Source organism: Odocoileus virginianus, chromosome 20 (assembly GCF_023699985.2).
Source record: "Odocoileus virginianus isolate 20LAN1187 ecotype Illinois chromosome 20, Ovbor_1.2, whole genome shotgun sequence".
NCBI lineage: Eukaryota > Metazoa > Chordata > Mammalia > Artiodactyla > Cervidae > Odocoileus > Odocoileus virginianus.
The window spans coordinates 30,922,489-30,941,364 of record NC_069693.1 but is presented as its reverse complement, the minus strand read 5'-3'; the positions used below and the strand labels follow the sequence as shown (position 1 = coordinate 30,941,364).

General features: G+C 42.3%; 1 protein-coding gene across 1 annotated transcript in view; it reads right to left on the bottom strand.

Moving 5' to 3' along the window:
* The window catches only part of CDH8 (cadherin 8), a 390,162-nt gene extending 376,310 nt beyond the window's left edge, over positions 1 to 13,852 (bottom strand). The window contains exon 1 of the mRNA XM_020902626.2: positions 13,383 to 13,852. The gene's annotated coding sequence lies outside the window, so the exon portion shown is untranslated. The remainder of the gene's footprint in view (positions 1 to 13,382) is intronic.
* Positions 13,853 to 18,876: the final 5,024 nt, after the last annotated feature.

The following is an 18,876-nucleotide window of genomic DNA, read 5'->3' as shown; positions in this document are numbered from 1 at the left end:
TGGGAAAATAATTCCTCAGAACACCATGGGGAATAGTTTGGCTCAGGGAATTCATAGTGGGGAAGGGAAACTTTCCCCTGTGTGTCCCTGGCTCCATTCTGGCTCAGAATGGGAAAGCAAGAAAGTCCTTAACATTGGCTTAGCTAGTGAGTGGTCTTAGCAAAGCCAGATGTAAGGGGCAGATCCAGATCCTGCTGCAAAGACAGGCAGGATCCTGTCTAACAAGATGGTGAATAGAATAGCCCTGCTTGTCACTTTTTGCCTGGGCTCAGCTCCATCCCTGGGACTCTCTTTGTACCTCAAAAGAGGCTCCACCCTGATAAGGGCACAGGAGAATCCCTGCAAAGGGCAGTTGCAATGTAAACCAAAGGCAAGCAAAGCTTTCAACAGGAAATCAACTCAGAGCAAAGAGAGTCCAGAACAAGGCCCCCAACTTTCCCTAAAACTGAAGTACCAGCAGGGAGATCAGCCTTCCTGTCTAGCAGATTTCCATGAAGACCTTCTCTCATCCCATCTGAGAACAGACCTTTGCAGGCTTTGAATTTAAAACACAAGTTGAAAGATCTTGATAAAAAAAAAAAATACCTTCAATATCAACAATTTTCTGAACGGTCAATCCACTTAAATAGCGTTTAAACTTAAAATACTTCGCATGTACAGCACACCCATCGCATGCCATGCAATCTCCTAAACACGGGGCAGGAAAAAGGATGCAAGATTAGTGTGTTACTTGCCAGAATGTCTGTTTTACAGGTAGAAAATCCTGGGCTTGAATCCCAGCTCACCTGACTTGTTGTCTCTGTAATAATGGGAAGAACTACTTAAGTTCTCTCAGCTTCTGTTTTCTCTTCTGCAAAATGGCAGTAAGAAGAATTCCTACTTTCCAGGCAGTAGGGTGATTCAGAAACAAGACTCACATGAAGCACCCAGAACCTAGGAAGCACTCACTAAACTGCGATGCTTGTTCTCCTGAGCCAGACTGAGGAGGGAGTCCTGACACCATCCCTGCCCTTGAAAAGCTTCAGTTAGAAAAAAAGAAAAGTCAAAGGAGCTCAGAATTAATAAACTGTGTGACTTCTGCAGGAAAGGTAAAGGTATGAGAGTTACAAAGGCAGTCAAGAATCCTCCCTAAGGTGAGATGTGGGTGGATGAGGGTGATGCTGGCGAGATAAGAGCTGGACCATATTGGATGGAAGGGAATACTCATTTTACTCATGGAGGGTCAGCCTAAACACTTCTCAGGGGCAAAAAGACTTCTCTCCACACACACCCTGCTTCACGCTGAGCGATACCTGAAAGCTCGAGAGTCATGTAGACCATCCTCTGATGACTTGAGCGCATAGAGGCAGAACCATGAGATGGTTGTAGTTTCCTCTAGCTCCAGCCAGCCTGGGGTTTGAATTCCAGCCAGAGAGCCACCTTCACCAGTTGTATAACTGGGGAATCAATTAAAAATAAACAAATTAAAAAACTAGAATGCTAGTCTACCTAGCTGGTTTATTTTGAGGATTCAAAGCGATAATTTTGGTAAAGTGATTAAGAATGCACAGTTATTTTTAAATTGTGCCAAATACTCTGCAAGTATTCTCTGGCATCTGCTCTGTTGTTAATGATTCTGGGATTAAAGCAGTGTAATCCCAATTTAAAGTCCTAATAGACACTTCCTTGATGGAAGCCACCAAGCAGGTGGATTGCCACCAAGCCACTCAGGATGGGATGGGACACAAGTGCTGCCCTCCCTGAACTCATCAGAATCAGGTAAAAAGTAGTAAGAGGCCCTGAAACTGTTTTATACAATGGCAGAGCTTCACTAGTTAGAATAAAGGGATTAATCAATAAAGAACATATGCATAGCCCCAAATAGTATCTGTTAATACAAGATCTTACAGTTAGAGAAAACTTACTGTGCCTTGTAAATTTTGTTACAAGGCACAGTACTTACAAGCCACAGTAAGTTTTATTCAAAGCTGAGGTGCAGAGTAATGATACGACTTGCCCAAAGAACACCTCCAGTAAAGAGAAAACAGCTGCTTGAACCTAGGTAATCTAACTTTAGAATTCTTTCTTACCACATCCCTTCTCCTGTTATCTAAATATTTGATGAGCTTATACTGTAGGTCAGGCATGAAGGCAAGGGAAGCAAACATCTCAGAATTCTTAACTTCAGGAAGCCAAGAGCCAAGGTAAAGACTAAGAAATGAATACTTAGAATATCCTATTAAGTCTGAGAAAGGTTAGGGTAGTACAGAGTGATGGGTATGCCACTCATCTTCACTGCCTTAAAGAAGGCTTCCTGGAGGAAGCATCATCTAAACATCAAAAAGGAATAACCCAAAGAGGGGAGGGTAAGTATAAAGGGTCATTTAAGTCAATCAATGAACAAGAACAAAACCATTCGCTAATAGAGGATTTGTGAATGAATTAGTACCTAGGGTAGTTTTCAAATCATTTGTTGTCATATTATCTAATCCATGGCCATAGTATCTTCTGGCTACCCACCAAGTCATTTTAATTATGGTCTCTAGACTACATGTCAAATTGACATCCTCTTCTCTGCCAAATTGTGAGGGGAAGACCATGTTCAATTTCGAAAGCTCTAAGGCATAAAAATAAGTGCCATTCCACCATGATGGTGTGCTCAGCCATGTCCAACTCTTGTGACCTTATGGACTGTAGCCCACTGGCCTCCTCTGTCCATAGGATGTTCCAGGGGAGAATACTGGAGTGGGTTGTCATTTCCTCCTCCAAGGAATCTTCCCAACCCAGGGATCCAACCTGCATCTCCTGAGTCTCTTGCACTGGCAGGCAGGTTCTTTACCTCTGAGCCACCTGGTGAGAGTATGGGATACAGCAAGCAGAAGCACAGTGAGATGAGTATTTTAAATAATGTTTCATTCTCATTTAACTAGATACTGTCAAAGCCTGAGGTTGTGTCCCTCTTTGTTGAAAAGGAAGACAAGCAACAGTCAGAAGCAAAGATGTGCAGTTAATATTTAGCAAGTGGCTATCTGAAAGAAAAAAAAATCCCTGATTTTTTAATTTCCATAATATTAATACTTACACTGTGATCAATTTCAAGTTTTCAATATGATCACTAAGCAAGTTTGGCAATTGGTGAAAGTTTCTAAACCAGAAACAGCTCTGGTTTAGCCAAGAAAGAGCTGCCTCCAGCATACCCTTAGGTGATGCTTCTCAAACTTTAGTATGCATACAAATCCTGGAAATCTTTCTAAAATGCAGATTCTGATCCAGTAAGTCTAGAGTGGGGCTTGCAACTCTGCATTTGTAATAAGCTCTCTTGTGAAGCAGATGATGTAGCTGGAGAAGCCTAATGTTCGCAGGAATAAAACTACCCAACTCAGACCTCCTTCTTATGAAGACTTGAAAGATTCAGTGGTGTGGTAAGAAAGTTACTTCCTCCTCAGTGTCGTTAAATGGCATGCCCATAAACTACTTACTACCTGGGAATAGACATATATCAGACTTTGGGAAAACCAGCAATGCAGTGTATGAATAATGCGATTTTGTATGATGTCATAACTTTTATACTTAACCACTCCATATGGGACACTGGAAAAACTGCTCCAATAAGCAGTGTGTTTCCACGCATGCTATCAAGGGGTGTTGAGACTTGACCTTCACTTCCGCAAAGTCTATTACTAGGAGAGAAATGAGATTCTCCTGTGATAATCAGAACTGTACTATTTATATGCGGGGCTCTGCCACAGGCAGAGCTAATGTTGTCCTCTTAGATGATCAGAGAACAGCTTTATAGGAATTCTTGAGATGCAATCAAATGTCATGTCACTGTTATCAGAATTAATAAACATTGTAATAGTAGCTGCATATACAAACAGCTTAACTCTACACAAGGAAGAAGAAATTGAGTGAGGTTGTAAAGCTTGGGTTAAAAAAAAAAAATCAATATATTTTTAGATTTTCTAACCACAGTACGTATGTCTGGCCAAGCAATTCACTTTATTATAATGCTGCTGCATTGATTTACACCCCAAGAGTGAGATGAAGAGATTTTTACAGTCCCTCTGGAATTCTTACAAAGAAGTAACTCTAGAAGTCCCCCATAAGAAGATGTTTTGTCTTAGGTAAGATACTTACAATCCTGCTTTTCATTCACACTTACATTTTAGAGATAGCTTTAATTACAGCCTAGTCTGACCCCACTGACTTCAACTTTTTTTTTTTTCTGAGGTTAAAAAAAAAACTTTCAGATAAATCATTATGCAAAAATATTATTGCACCATTGACTTGGTAAACAACATAGATTGCAGATCCCAACGATGGGCCACACTCTGAAGCCTAAAATAAAAATGGGCTTTTACCGACACTTCAGAATTCAATTCTGCAGATTATTGTGGTTGACAGGAAATTATGCTTTTATTATCCACTGGGCTTAGTGGCCACAATATTTCATGGAAGCAAAAATGACACACAAGACCAGAGAGTTTCTATTAAAAATGTTTCTGACCTTGAATTTAGAGACATTAGCAGGCTGCTTCAAAACAGGTAAATGCACATTGAATTCAAAGTGGTATTTCAGCAACACAGGGTACGCGATTCAGCCTGTGGCCCAGTGCAATTCATGCCAAGCCCTGGAGAACCAGAGACAAACAATACTTATGTGTGTCCAAATATAAATAATGCAGGAGAATCACCTTTCCTAAAGCCTTCAGAATTCCCTGACCAAATTCCCTCTGCAGAACAGAATTTAATTTTTTTTTCATTTACACACACACAGAGGATTATCTCTCCCCTCAACCACAACACTTCTGGACATCTTTCTTTGGCATCAAATCATACATGTATCCAACTGTCTCTTTATCCAAAAGCACATTATTTGCTTGTTTTACCACCCAGAATAATAGCTGTCAAATCTACTCTACTTCTTGCTATTATTGACACGCTATTGTTTTTTTCTACCAGAAGCTTTAGTTTTCTTTAAGTTTGATAATTACTGGTTACCATGGCAAAGACAGATACCTCCTCATCCTCTCCCAACATGGAGTCAGAACTCTGTCCTTCACACAGAAGCTTTCCTGCTATAGACATCTCAGTACTGGGGTGACAAAGACAGCAGGGTCAAGTTTCTTCTAGTGTTTACAGGCTCAGAAATGTATTTAATGAACTTTCTTAGAATTATAAGGTTAGTTAAGATACTGAAGCTGAATCTACCCTGTCGGATCTTCTTCAGACAGAACTGTCTTGAAACCACCTCAGGACAATGAATCTAAGCCCCGCACTTTCCTTGCCTCTAACTGTCATGCCAGGAAGTCATTTTTTAGTGTAATCTAAATCCTTCCTTCTCCATTTAGAAGCCACATCCTTTGCTGTCTTTAAATCACCTGCTCAAAGTTTAACAACCAAAGACCTAATGAGGGAAAACAATTTGTGCTGGCCCTGCACTGGGGGAGGTGGTGGAGGAGCTGTGATCCCAGGTTCATCCAGGAGCTGGACCCCGGCAATCAAAGGCTCCTTACCCTTCCCTGTCCTTGGAATGCACGTCCCCCCACTGCGTCTGCACTAGCAGCCACTTCAAAGATGCAGCCTTGAGAGAGTTATGTGTTATTGAGATCATCTGGATAGTACACGAGACTGGACCCCACGAACATCTCCATGTAACTCAATTTTAAGATTCCAGCAAGCAGATGCAGAGATCTTGTGGTTGCCCAAGTCAAGCCTCATATGTAAGGTCCATTCCCTTGTTTATTAAAACTGCCACCTACCAATCTGGAGTGGCTTGCCTCGTTTCTTCTGTCTCTCCTGGAGTTCCAAGTATAAGGGTCGGCTTTGAATTTCACCCCCCACCCCCCTCTGCAAATTCCAAGGTTGCAAACCAACATGTCTTTAAATCAGAGTAACCACTAGGAAATCAATCTTACCCTTAACAATCTTGTTAGTACAGCTGAACTGTAGGGGCACAGAGGCTGAGAACGTTGACTCTGGAGTCAGAAGTTCTTTGAATCACAGTCCTATCGCTCCTAAGATAAGTGACCAGGGCAAATCTATCTCAATAGTGGCAGATGAGGAAACTGACTTAAAGGATGGTGAAAAAAATTAAATGAGATAAGCTTTGTAAAAACTCTTTGTCAATGTAACAATGATAGTTACAATTTATTGAATGTTTCACCTGCTTCACAAAGAACCTTGACTAATTTTTTAAAAACTATTTGATGTCAATTTCTTGCTAGATACATCAGTGGGGAAAATTCTGGTGCTCTGTGTAAACAGGTAATAAAAAAACTTTTTCCAGCTTTTTTTTTTTTTTAAATGGCATGAACCAAGTGGGATATAAGTAAAAGAGCATTTCACAAATAGCTTTTCTTATCCACAGTTAACATACACTTAATGTCTTCAAATAGTTTCATGAGGCCTCTAAAAGGTGGTATTTTTTTAAATTATTTAACTACAGTTGATTTATAACATTGTGTTAATTTCTGCTGTACAGTAAAGTGAATCAGTTATACATATATATTCTTTTTCGTATTCTTTTCCATTATGGCTTATCATAGGATATTAAGTATATATCCCTGTGTTATATAGTAGGACTAAAGGGTGGTATTTTTAACTTTCCCCCACCCCAGGGTCATCCATGTCTCTCTTTTCCAAAGAAGACATGGCATTGCCCATCATCATTAACCCTAAAAGGGCAAAGGTTATAGTGCAAAGGACAAAGTACAATTACATATCCATATCAGAACTACTCACTTTCAAATTATAACCACTCACTGAAAAACTCTTCTCTCCTACAAGAAAAATTCCATTGCATGTCATAGTCATCTAGTATATTCTCATGAGAATGGTTCAAGTGGGAAGTCCCTATTAATTCAAAGATGAAGACACGGTGACATCTAAACACTTCTCAGACAGGAGTTGAGAAGATAATCCTAACTAGAGGTTGCATTTAGGTAGTGTCTTCTTCCAAAAAATATTGAGCAAATTCTTGATGTGTTTCAAGAAATTTTAGTACTACTGATAATGGTTAAAAATTAGAAGCTCTCCCTTCCTGCTTAAAGAATGTGGGAATAGCGTTGTTTTATGACAGAAACCAATACAACACTGTAAAGCAATTTTCCTCCAAATGAAAAGTAAATAAAAAAAAAAAAAGAAATGTGGAAATGGTTAAAATCAGATATAACACATAACCAGGGCTACAGAGTCTATAATACTGAAACTGGAATGCAGCCAAGTATCCCAGCCTAATAAGTCAAGATTCTGCCAATTAGATTATACTGTGTAGTAACCAGCCTTACAAGTGCACCTTACTTCCATTCTTTCATGTTTCAAAGACATTAAAGCTTAAAAACCACCCACAAGCACTGTTACCATGAAGTCCACATGGACATAGATGATGGGTAGGTAGACAGATAGCAAGCAATCATTTGACAAAAATAATATTTAGATATCACTTCGAATGTATAATCTCTGAAAATTAAATTGCTTATACAGATTCTAAAATAAGTGTACCTCCTTCAGTTGCTATATTTTAGTGAAATTCAAAGACAAGCCTGTTTCACTACTCCAATAAAAATAGATTTGAATTATTTTTTTCATATTTCTGAGCATCCCCATTTTAAAGATGGCAATACTTGGGACACAGAAAAGTTAAATTCCATTTGTCAAGTTGAAACATCAATGGGCTAATAAAGAATGAAATGTGCTTTTGCAATTTTTACATTATATTTTGGAGATAAGGCTCCATAGATAAGAAAGAAAAGCATTCCTTAATGATATTCATATTATTCCCCATCTACTTATTTTATGTTATTTTGTGTTACATCAGGAATCAACTAATCATATTTTATGCATGAATTCATTTAGAAAGAAACAATGCATGGAAAACATGGTCCCTACTGCTAATAGAATATGAATATAGTATAATAACATTTTCACTTAATGATATAAAAGAATTAAGAAGATTCCATTTAATATTTCTTTGAAGTGCATTCCATTTGCTTAAAATATCAGTAAATACATCCATGAGGACTTTATGATGGAACTTTTTTTTCCTCTGTGTATTTGTGAGGGCCAGGTATCCTGCTGATTAAAATCAATATAGAAGAGTCTTCTAACAGGCTGGGAATTGCAATTCACATGAGGTTGATGCGAACTGTTCAAATATAATCTATAATAAAGAATTAAAGAAGAGAGGGAGGGAGCAAAAGAAGGAAAGAAGAAGTAGTTTCCTTGTTGGTTTTTTTTTTTTTTTTTAATAAATTCTCTGCAAGGCAAAGGTACAGATACCGAGTTACACATGCAAGACTTCCATAATTAGAGCATTTTTCCCAATAAAATAACTTCCCATCACACAGAGTTTAAAAGCATTCCTGATGCAAGTCTAGCCTTAGAAGTGTTCTTAATTTTCATAAGTCCATATCATTTAAAAAGTGATTTTGAGGGAGGAATAAATGCTTTGTGGAACATGAAGAAAAATGACTTCCTAAAAAAGGGAAAAGCTATGTCTAAGAAAAAACCTGGGACAATTTATGAAATTTCTGTAGAGAAAACTGAGGTAGATTGTCACAATATTGGACTTTAGATATACTTGTATCCCTCCCTCCCCTTTACTGAGAATATTCTAGAAAAGAAAAAAAAAAAGGCACAGTGTTGTTAATTGTTAATGCATTAAATCAATGTTGACTGAGCACTAATTCCATGCTCCACTCTCAACCAACCATCATCCTAGCATTTGTAGTTGTCTTTGACAAGCAGAGGAAACTGTTTGAAGGTTCCAAATACAAGTGTTATTCTTTTTTGATGGTGTCCAAAGAGATACAGAAAAATCACTTCTATGCATTTCCTCCTCCTAATAGAACTTTACAAAAAACAAGACTTCTAAAGTCAAGAAGGTGGATGATATTTGTGATAGGGAATAGCACATGACATTTAAAACTCAGGCAATAAAAGCTTGGGACATGAGAGAAAAAGGAAGCAGCGTTGGCCCCGATGCTCTGCCATGAAGAGGTGATGGAGATTTCGTTCACAGCAATGTATGGCAGAAGCAGCTAAATGGCATCCATTGAACTTATTCTTTTCTGACCTTTTGAAGTTGCCAGGTTCAACTAATTTTCTTCTCCTGGTTACATCTGAAGGCCGGTTCCAGAGGCAGGAACCAATAGGGCAGTTGAGATACATTGTACATATCACATCATCAGCAACTTTGCATGGGATTCAGATCAGAGCAGACTAATGGCTCTTCAGTTAATTAAGCCCCACAACATCAGTGGATGGCCTCAGACCATCAAAATATTATTCTGTTCCACAAGTATACATTTATGAGATTCTGTAAAAAAAAATCTTCCCACACCACAGACAGATGTGTTTGCTTTAAAAGACTAGTCAATATATGAATCCAAGAAGCTAAGATGGCAAATCAAATCATCGAAAGTAGATGAAAGGGCAAAGGGAATAGGATAAGAATCTCCTATTTGAACCAATAAATGAGTTCGTTATCTAGGTACATTTTCAGGTTTTCTGTAAGTAAGCTCTGAGTGTGTGTGTGTGTGTGTGTGTGTGTGTGTGTGTGTGTAAGTAACACCTAATACAGAGCAAAGGAATCAGTCTTGGTTTAATTCTATGCTCTGTAGGAGGTATACAATACACCAAAGGCAGAAGCCTTTCCCAAACTACAAAGCAAAGTTAGTCCATTTCACTTGTGCATGCCAACAGTGCTGAGAACAGAAAAACTGCATTTCCTCCATGCCTTGCTTCTCTGAATAACATTGTAAAAAATACAAAATTACTGAAACTAGTATCAATAGCACCATTGAGCAGAATAGTTTTGAAAAAGTCTTGGGACCTTAGTTTGCATCTATAATTTAAAGGCTAGGCTGTTTTGCTTCTTCCTTGATTTGTCAGACACAAAACTTTGCTGATGGAGTAGGAAAGAATGGTTGGCAATACAAACTGAATGTCTGTTTTATCCATGACAAGCTTTTGTTTGTGCGTGGCGACTTTGCTCAGATTGGAATGTTGATAAAATTGTAAGGCATACTACCTTAATAGAAAAATAATGAAGATTGTTAATTCTGTCTTTAGAGAATTAGTTACTTCTAATGATAAAGTTACTTCTGAACAGTTGCCGATGAAGTGTGGATTCTAACTTTTCTGTCTGTGCTTGATCCTTTTTCCTCACCCATAAAGGGAAAGGAACTTTGAGAGGAAAGCCCTGAGGTCCAGTTTCCTGAATAGAATCATTACACCCTCATTCTTTGGAGTTTTCTTGCTTTGTTCCAAGAATCAGGTGCTCCCCGCTAACCAGAAGCATCAGACCTTAAATCTGTTCAGTTTACAAAGAAATGTTGCATCATGAGTTATGTTTATATAACAGCCTTTACAAAATGCCTTCTCAAGTGGTCTCCTACATCCTGCAGAGCATGTTTCACAGATTGTTTGCTGTTTTTTGTTTTGTTTTGTCTTTTAACTTTGAGCGTACTGCTATTGGCTACTTCTGCTGTGTTCAGTGCTAAATCAAGCGGCAGCTTTAGATGAATACTGTCTTGACCAGAGTGCAGCATATAATGCCCACATAAAGTTATTTTTTCAGGTTTAAGACTTCCTTCTTTATCCAGTTGATACATGTATAGCAGGCCAATGGAGCTGCTACTCCAGTGAGGGTTGCTGCAAAACTGTTCTTCAGCTAAATTCGTAACACCTTCAGGAGCTCAAGAAATATATCTTGGACACCCACAACGCAGCCAAAATATGTTAAGCGTCTTGGGTGGAGAGATTCCTTCATCGGGAGTCTTGAGAGTTTTAAGAGACTATAGATTATAAGGCAGAAGAATTGATTTTTAAATAGTAATTGGAAAACAGAAGATCCAGGTTGATGGGGGCAACAGTTAAAAAGTTTGCATGACAGCATTGCAGGACACATCTCAGAGAACATTAGCCAGTGTCTCTGAAATATCGGGCTTGTCTGTGATGGCCACGGGATACCTGGGTGCCCGTGTGGATGCCGTGGGGAACAGAACAAAAATCACAAACTGCCACAGAGCAGCCCTGAATGAAACAGTCCCCAGGGTTGCTGCGGAGCCTCCTCTCTGTTTTCAGAATAGATTTTCTCAACTCCAAGCCCTCTTCAGAGTCCGGGGAGGGGGGAGGATATATATATATACACACACACACACATACATACATACATATATATATCAAAGGTGATTTAAAATCCTGCGACTGCTCCAGCATGAAATGACTATGCGATTGGGGGGCTTCCAAACTGCTGAAGCAGATTTACAGAATATTATTAGTAGTATTATTATTTAATAAGAGGCAGAGCCCTAGAATTTCTTTCAGCCAAAGAGCTCAGGGAAGTGGAAAAACATGTCTGGACAGGGTGATTATGGAGAACTCCCTTTGAGGGATTAAAAAAAAGGAACCCTCAGAGAACATCCTCTAAAGGCCTCTCGGTTAAAAGAATCTCTTACACACACACACACACACACACACACACACGAAAAAACCCCTGAAAAACCAGACACGACTGATGAAAAGCAAAAGCCAGGCAGAAATTTCAGTTGTGTTTGCCATGAACGACAGGGCTCATTTTGCATGCAGGGAGGTCCAGCGGCCAGGTTGAACGGATGGAAAATCCCACTCTCGAATCTTACATAAATATCTCCTTCCGGCACATAGTCTTCTAGTTGAAAAACTCCTATAATGAAGCCGGAGGTGACAGCCGAGGAAGGGTTGTTAACCGCTGAGATGGCTGTCAGGAGTGCTGTAAAGAGGGCCGGTGCTTCCTGGGGGCCCCACCCGCCCCCCACCCGGTGCCTCCGATGGGTTTCCCGGTGGTACCCATTCGAGAGGGCAGGGCCAGAGCACCTTCTCCTGAGTCCGCGTTCCCATTCTCGGCCCACAGATACTGTGAAGCCAGTAAAAGAAAACAGCCGGCTGATCGGCTGAGCAGCTCCGGCGCGCTAAGGGCATGGTCGGATCTTGCCTCTTAAAGAGGAAACTCTGCGGAATCTTCAGGAAAGGGTGGTAAAGTTGAAAGGACCCCTTCTCCCTTGCCTGATTATCAGCTCTATCTTTTAACTGGAGCTGAAGTGGGCAGCTGCCAGGGTGGTTTTCCATCACTGACTAATGTTGTGCGTTTGCAACAATAAACAATTAATGTTGTTTGATTTCTTACATGTAGCAGCCCAAGCAAACTGCTGCCATCTCGGCTCGCGGAGATGAACAGCTCGTCCCGGACGTGCCGCCGGCTCTGGGCCTGCGGGGAAGGGTCTCGGGATCACGAAACTTTGAGGTTTCTGCCAGATTGGATGGGGAAGGCTCTGGTCTTGCGGAGAGGGAAAGGCACAGTAAACTGTGGATACCTGTTGGCATCCTCGTTGGCGGCGGCGGCTTTTCACTAGCTCCCAGGCTTGGCTGGAGCCTGAGAGAACGGGGATCAAGTCCTATATGAACCTGTTACGCGCTGCCAGAACCCGGACAAGAATCCGCTTTTCCTCGGGTACCGCGAGGGGCGCAGCCCGCCCCCCGCCCCCCCCCGCCCCCCCACCCCCAAGGGTTCGCGGATCGGGAGGAGTGAGCTGTCAGAAAGCGCGGCTCCGGGCTCTGGCGGCGCTGGGAGAGAGTCCGAGGGAGTCCCCAGCTCAGCTCAGAAGGCCTCTGTGAGCACAGTCTGGCGGGCTCAGAAAGGACACTGCTTGGGGGTCTTGGGATGCGAGGCCGCATCTCGGCGTCCACAGAGCCGCGGGGCCGCTGGGGAGCCCGGCAAGTTTGCAACCGGCACCGCGCTTCCCGGGGCTGGAGGAGCCACTTGTGGGAAAGCCGTGAGCTGGGGCTCTCGCAGCTGAGTCGTGGCCCGCTGCCCCACTGCGGGGGTCGCCCCCCGTGTCCTCGGGATTGGGGCGGTGCAGCAAGCCAGCCAGAGGACACCCTCACCACCACCACCCCGCTCCCCTTCGCCTCCTTTCTGCTCCAGCGGGCACTTGCCTCTCAGCCGGCGGCGGGTGCTTCCCATTCACCGCACGGACCCCGCAGTGAAGGCGCGCGGCTGCCGCGGCGCCTGCCTATGTCGCGAGGCGGCGAAATCGCCAGGCGACCGCAAGAAAGGGAGCCCGGCAGGAAAGCTGGATGGGCACAGCCTGCTTGCTTCTCCCCGGGATCTGCTGTCAGAGCAGGTTGCAAAAATGGTCAGGTAAAACCCTGAGATGATCCCATCAGCTGCGCATATCAGGAAAGAAGATACAGCTCTGCCCCACACTGGGGCAGCGAACCCACATGCACCATTCCAATGGAAGGAGGCGCGCAGGGTGCCGGAAGGAGCAGGGGTATTCTTTTAAAAAAAAAAAAAAAGGTCCCTTCTGGGTCCTCGGGGCATGGATTAAAACGAGGGGTTTGGGTGGAGGATCACTCACTCTTGCGGGGCTCCGCGCGGGCGAATTTCAAGCCTCTTGGTTCACTAATGGCTGGAGGGGTTCGAGGTCTGCTCCCGAGGGCGGTGAACAGCGAGCGGTCCCCGCGCGCTAGGCAGGCGCCTCCAGATCGCGTTCATGCCTCTCGGAGCTGCGGGGCTTGGTGCGGAGACGCGGGGCGGGCGCACCGGGCTCTGAGTGTCCGCAGCCCAAAGTGCAGCTTCGCTGGGTGGACGCTACCGTCCGTGCACGAACCGGCGACAGCAGATGAGCTTCGGGGAAGCAGGGAGATTCCAAATAGATCCACTAATTCTGGGCTGAGCGCTCCGGCGTGCAAGCCCGCCTGCCTGCCAAATGTAACTGTGAAGTGATGTGGAAAAGTGAGTCGGGTGCCTCCCCTGACGGATCTCATTGGGCAGAGCGCAGAGGCAGGTCTACCACTTGGAAATTCGTGTAAGCGGGCCCCCTCCCCGCCCCCTCCCTGCCTCCCCCCACCGGCGCTCTGGCGCGCTCGCTCCTCCGTTCTCGCCCGCTACCAAGTGGGCGCACAACTTTTCGCTCCTCGCTCTCGAGCGCGCCCCGCGCGTCTCCGCCTCCGGAGCCACTCGGGGAAGATGCGCCCTTCCGTGCGGTGCGCGCGGCCCGCGGAGGGCCAGGCTCCAGGGGAAAAGGGCTGGCAGACTACAAAAGGATGCGGACGAGTGTACCCGCGAGCTTTCTCTCTGAGTCTTCCCGGAGCTCTGGGGCTAGCGAGATCTTGAAAAGCGTCCCAGTGAACCACGGCTGTTTTCCTTGGGAGGAAGAGGACGCGACAGGGCAAAGGGGTGCGCGTGGGCGGCGTGTCTGCTCTTTAAGCCAAGATGCTCAGGCAGACCGAGTGGGGTGTCGGTAGGACCAATGCCTGCTGCTCAGACGCTGTGGTTTTAGAGGCACTGGGTCGCGGTCCTCTGGGTGGTGCGCATTCCTCATATCCCCAGGCTTCTACTTCTTCAGGGAGATGGGATGAGGAAGCGCAGACGGGCAGACGCAAGGGGCGCGTAAGTAGGTGTGAAAAAAGCAGAACTTGCTTGGGAAATAAAAGGAGAGACTGCTAGGTCTTCTCAATGTGCCCTTGCCTGCAAATCTCTCGGGCATCAGACTTCTAGCTCCTTTGCTTCCGCCACGAGATGCGCTTTCGAGTCCTTTGATGGACTCCACTCAAACGTTGAGAATTGCCCACCATGGAGAGCCCGTGCAAGAGAAGGAATCATGAATCAGGAGGTCCAGATTTCTTTTCTTCTCATCAGTGAGGCAAATATGTAGAAATAGGCAGCTATTTTTAATAAAATTTGTGAAAATGACTATGAGCTAATCCTTATTCCTTTGTTTAACTCCCCTCTACAGAACATTTAGTCCATTCTCTGTGCACTAAAGCTGAACTTTGAGGAAGGGTTTTACTGCCCGGGAACAGAGTCAGGAACGGAAGAAGAAAGAAAGGGTATGGAGAACCAGACAAGAGGTCCGTCCGTAAAGCTTGTACTGTCTGACTTCAATTAATTAGAGTGAGGAAAATGAGAAAATAGACACAATATGCTTATAATATTTATGCAAATTTGGCACTTTTGTGTCTGTTGCATCTACCATCCCATTGTGAGATGTTGAAAAGAATGCTGACTATAGGTCTAGTATCTGTTTCACATTCTAGCTGATTTAGGGAAGCAACTGAATTATTTCAGAGCAGGGAGAAGTGAAGAGAAGCAGGAGGTATTTTCCCACGAGACAGTCACGAAGTAACTGATCTCGTCTCAGACTCTGTCTGTTTACAGGGTATTCAGAAATTGGCTAATTTTGTCTTGGGAAAAGGAACAGTAGTCGTGCCTCAGTCATATTATAACTGCCACTGGACTGGACAGTCCCAAGTGGAGAGAGAAACAGATCACATCTTGGACGATGCTTAATTTTCACATTCATTTTCACTTTGAACAAATGCTCTGAATCTTTCCTTAGGGTACCTTCTTACATCTGTGAGAATTAAAGCAAAGGTTATGTGTTACTGAAGCCTGGGAATTGTTCCTAGTAACAAAGTCACCTCAAAAGCAAGCTAGCGTGTTAGAGCTAAACAGTATCCTCAAATCTCATTTCTTAATGGTAAAATAAAACTATTTTAATGACAAAGTGAAGAAAGTCAGAATCCAATGGCTTTAGTTACCTTGGGTTAGAATGAGTTTATTCTGACTCACCTTATCCATGTTTATTCTCAGAGCAGTTAAATACACTGTCCTAGCTGACTTTTGGCCATCTAGATTTCAAGGTAGCCCCCTCTATGTATATACTGCTCATCTCTACCCAAAGCACTGCAGTAGGAATTTCCTATAATTTTCTCTTGATTCTTAGGAGAGGCTGGGATGATTAAGCAGTGTGAAAGAGGATTAGGATAATGTTAAAAAGCCCTATAAGGATATTTCTAAAATAATCAGGGAGGCTGAAAGACAAGGCATTTGCCTCTTTAACAATTCCACCCCCTCTTAATAGGATGCAGTGCAATGTCACAATGGTGAGAACCTAACTCCTTAAGATAGTTTTCTTTCAACGTCCTCTTCAGAGTGACAGCCTTCTAGCAGGAAGAGGACTGTAACACAGGCTTTGTAGGATGGCCACTAAAACTGCATGTGTCCTGGAGTATTTTGGAGGAGGAAGGGTAGGGAGTTATCTGATAGGGCAGCAGTATAATCAGAGAAGCAGTGGATGTTGGGGGAATAGGAGAGGGAAGACAACATTCAGAATAATCCTGGCTGACTGATGCTAGTGTAGGAAGAGGCAGAATGTCTCCAGCCTGTGTTTCAGTGACAGGCAGACAGTTCTGCACAGTTCTGCAGACAGTCTCTGCAGTTGAATGAGATGGAGGGTAACTCCATCGAGTAAAAGGCACTTTTGTTTTTCATGAGGAATGGGACTTTTCTTCTAATTTTGAGTAAAAATGACAGTTAACCAAGGGACTGATTAGTTGGAGGGGGGAAGAATCTGATGGCTTCCTCTGCCCCTGCTGGAAGTGGGAGGGAGAGACAGGAAGACTCCAGCCTCTACAGTTGGAGCAGGAAATGGCAGAATGGAACATATCTATTACTGCCGGAGATAAAATTCAAACTTTTCATCTTTTCCTTCTTCACTACATGATAAAGAAAAAAAAAAAATTAACTTAAAAATGTGTTTATCATGGTATGATTACTAAGAGCTTTCAGATTTATTGGATTGCTTTTAAATTTAGATTAACTAAGTAATTCATTCATGGGATACCTCTTAAAGGTAAGGCTGAGGGGTGTGGATTCCATGAATGAAAGGATTTTGCAATGTGATACCTACCAAGGGTATTTCAAAATAAGGTTTAAAATAAAAAGCTGAAGAATGTGAAATATGAAGAAGGCAAAAAATTACACCAATTAGTATGTGATCTTTTCTAGGAATTCAGAGAACTTTTCTCACATTTCATCTTATGGAATTCCAATTAAAAATCTGAAGATGACTGTGTCTTTTTTTTTTTTTTTTTTTTGGAGAGGGTGCATATTTTATTCTCAGTAGTGTATTTTCCCGAGAAACATATTATATATATATAATATAAAAAGATATAACAACTGTGCCATTAGGTAAAAAAAATAATTTTTCTTTTGAAATTTTAGTTTGACTACCAATATTTGAGCCTAAGTCATAAGAATGGAAAGATTAGGAAAACTGTTTTAAGTTCAAATGTTTAAATACATTAGAAAAGTTGCCTTTTTCTTTTTTTTTAAGTTTAAGTGTTTGTTTAAACTAGGTAGGAAACCAAAATCATGAAAAGTTGTGATGATGCTCAAGTTAAGAAAATGTGAGCATCTATAGTGGTTCTCAAACTGTGATCTCAGGCTGAGCTGCCGCCTCTCCATCTTCAGGGCACTTGTTAGAAATGCAAACATACCTGCCCTGGACCTGGGTGGGGCTCAGCAAGCTGCCTTTTATCAAATACACCAGGGAATTCTGTGACTTGCTAAAGTTTGAGAACTACTGCCTTAGGCTATTCTTTTCTCAGACGATCTATAAAAAGAAGAGAAGAATAAAAGTAAAGTAGGGTATTATATGAATACTTCTTGTCTTCATCCAGGAATATTCTAAGAATACAATCCTAAAGAAAAAGAAAAGTGTATGCACACTAAATTTATCGTGGGCTTGCTTCACCACTGTTTATTGCAGGATCTGAAAAACTAAACTGATTTCTCTAGAAGTGATTATGGATTCGTGGGGTACAGTCATCACTGGACTGTATTCAGAGATGTGATGCTCTACATTTCTTGGCTGCTGGTTTTAGCTACCCTGAAATTAGACCTGGATCTCTTAATATTGACTGTAACTACTAATCTTGAACTTGCTATTATATTTTCAGTAAATGAAGGTATAAACACTTTGTGAAAACTACATCTGTGCTGAGAGCATTTTGGAGAAGTTTTTCAAAATGGCATTATCTTGCATCGTCCCAGGTGCTAGAAAAGAGATAAGCTCCTATTCGGCTTCTAAACAGAAACTGCCTGGTGGGGGTGGGGGGAGGGGCAGTAGATAGATTTAAAGGGACTGGTACAAAGCTATCAAATAAGCCAGCCCAGGTTTGGTAGACTACACACATTTTCATTTGTTGTTTCATTGTGGATTTTGGTTTTTAGTTTTCCTGAAAGTGAACTGCAGCTAGATTCAGATTCCAGATCCCTCTTGTTTAACATGGGAACCAAGAAGAAGAAAAAAATAAAAATGATTCACACCATGCACTAAAAAGAAGAGAAATGGAGGGAGTTTTCCTTCCAAAATCCCCTACCCCACACTATTAGTCCCCAGATACAATTAATTTGGTATATCAGATTGCTTTGGCTATTAAAACATAATATTAAATTTAACTGACCTTACGTCTGATTTAGAAGATGACCATCACTTGGAATTTGCACACTTATACTAATGCATTAGTACACATGTATAAAGGAATACAAATGTAAGGGAGGGAGGCACATCAGCATTACTTATTGTGTCTAAAATGGGGTTTATCATTCTGGTTACTTGTTATCAAGTTGGTTACTGGACAAGACACTACTACATATGCATTCGACAAATGTCCCAAGAAGTTGAAAAGGAATTACATTACTGAGAATATGAATATGATTTCTTTATTAGTCAAAGCTGCATAAAACTATCTAAAGATTTTTTTGTTTGCTTGTTCATTTATCAAAGTCATGCTGCCTGGAGGAGAAAAAGTGCACAGGCTTTCAAGTGGCCGTCTCCTTCCTGCCTGCACAGACAACTGGCCCTAGCTGAGCGATGTCGAAGGGGTTTTTTTTTTTTTTTCTTTTTTCCCCGCCTCAAGCGCCCTCTAGTGTGCAATATCTGCGTAGGTTGCTATATAGAGGAAGGTGGAGAGAAGAAAAGAAATCTACGAGTCGCTGCCCTAATTCCTGAATTGCTCCGCTTTTCTTTTTCTCCTTCCTCAGAGGGGTCATTTCCACCGAAG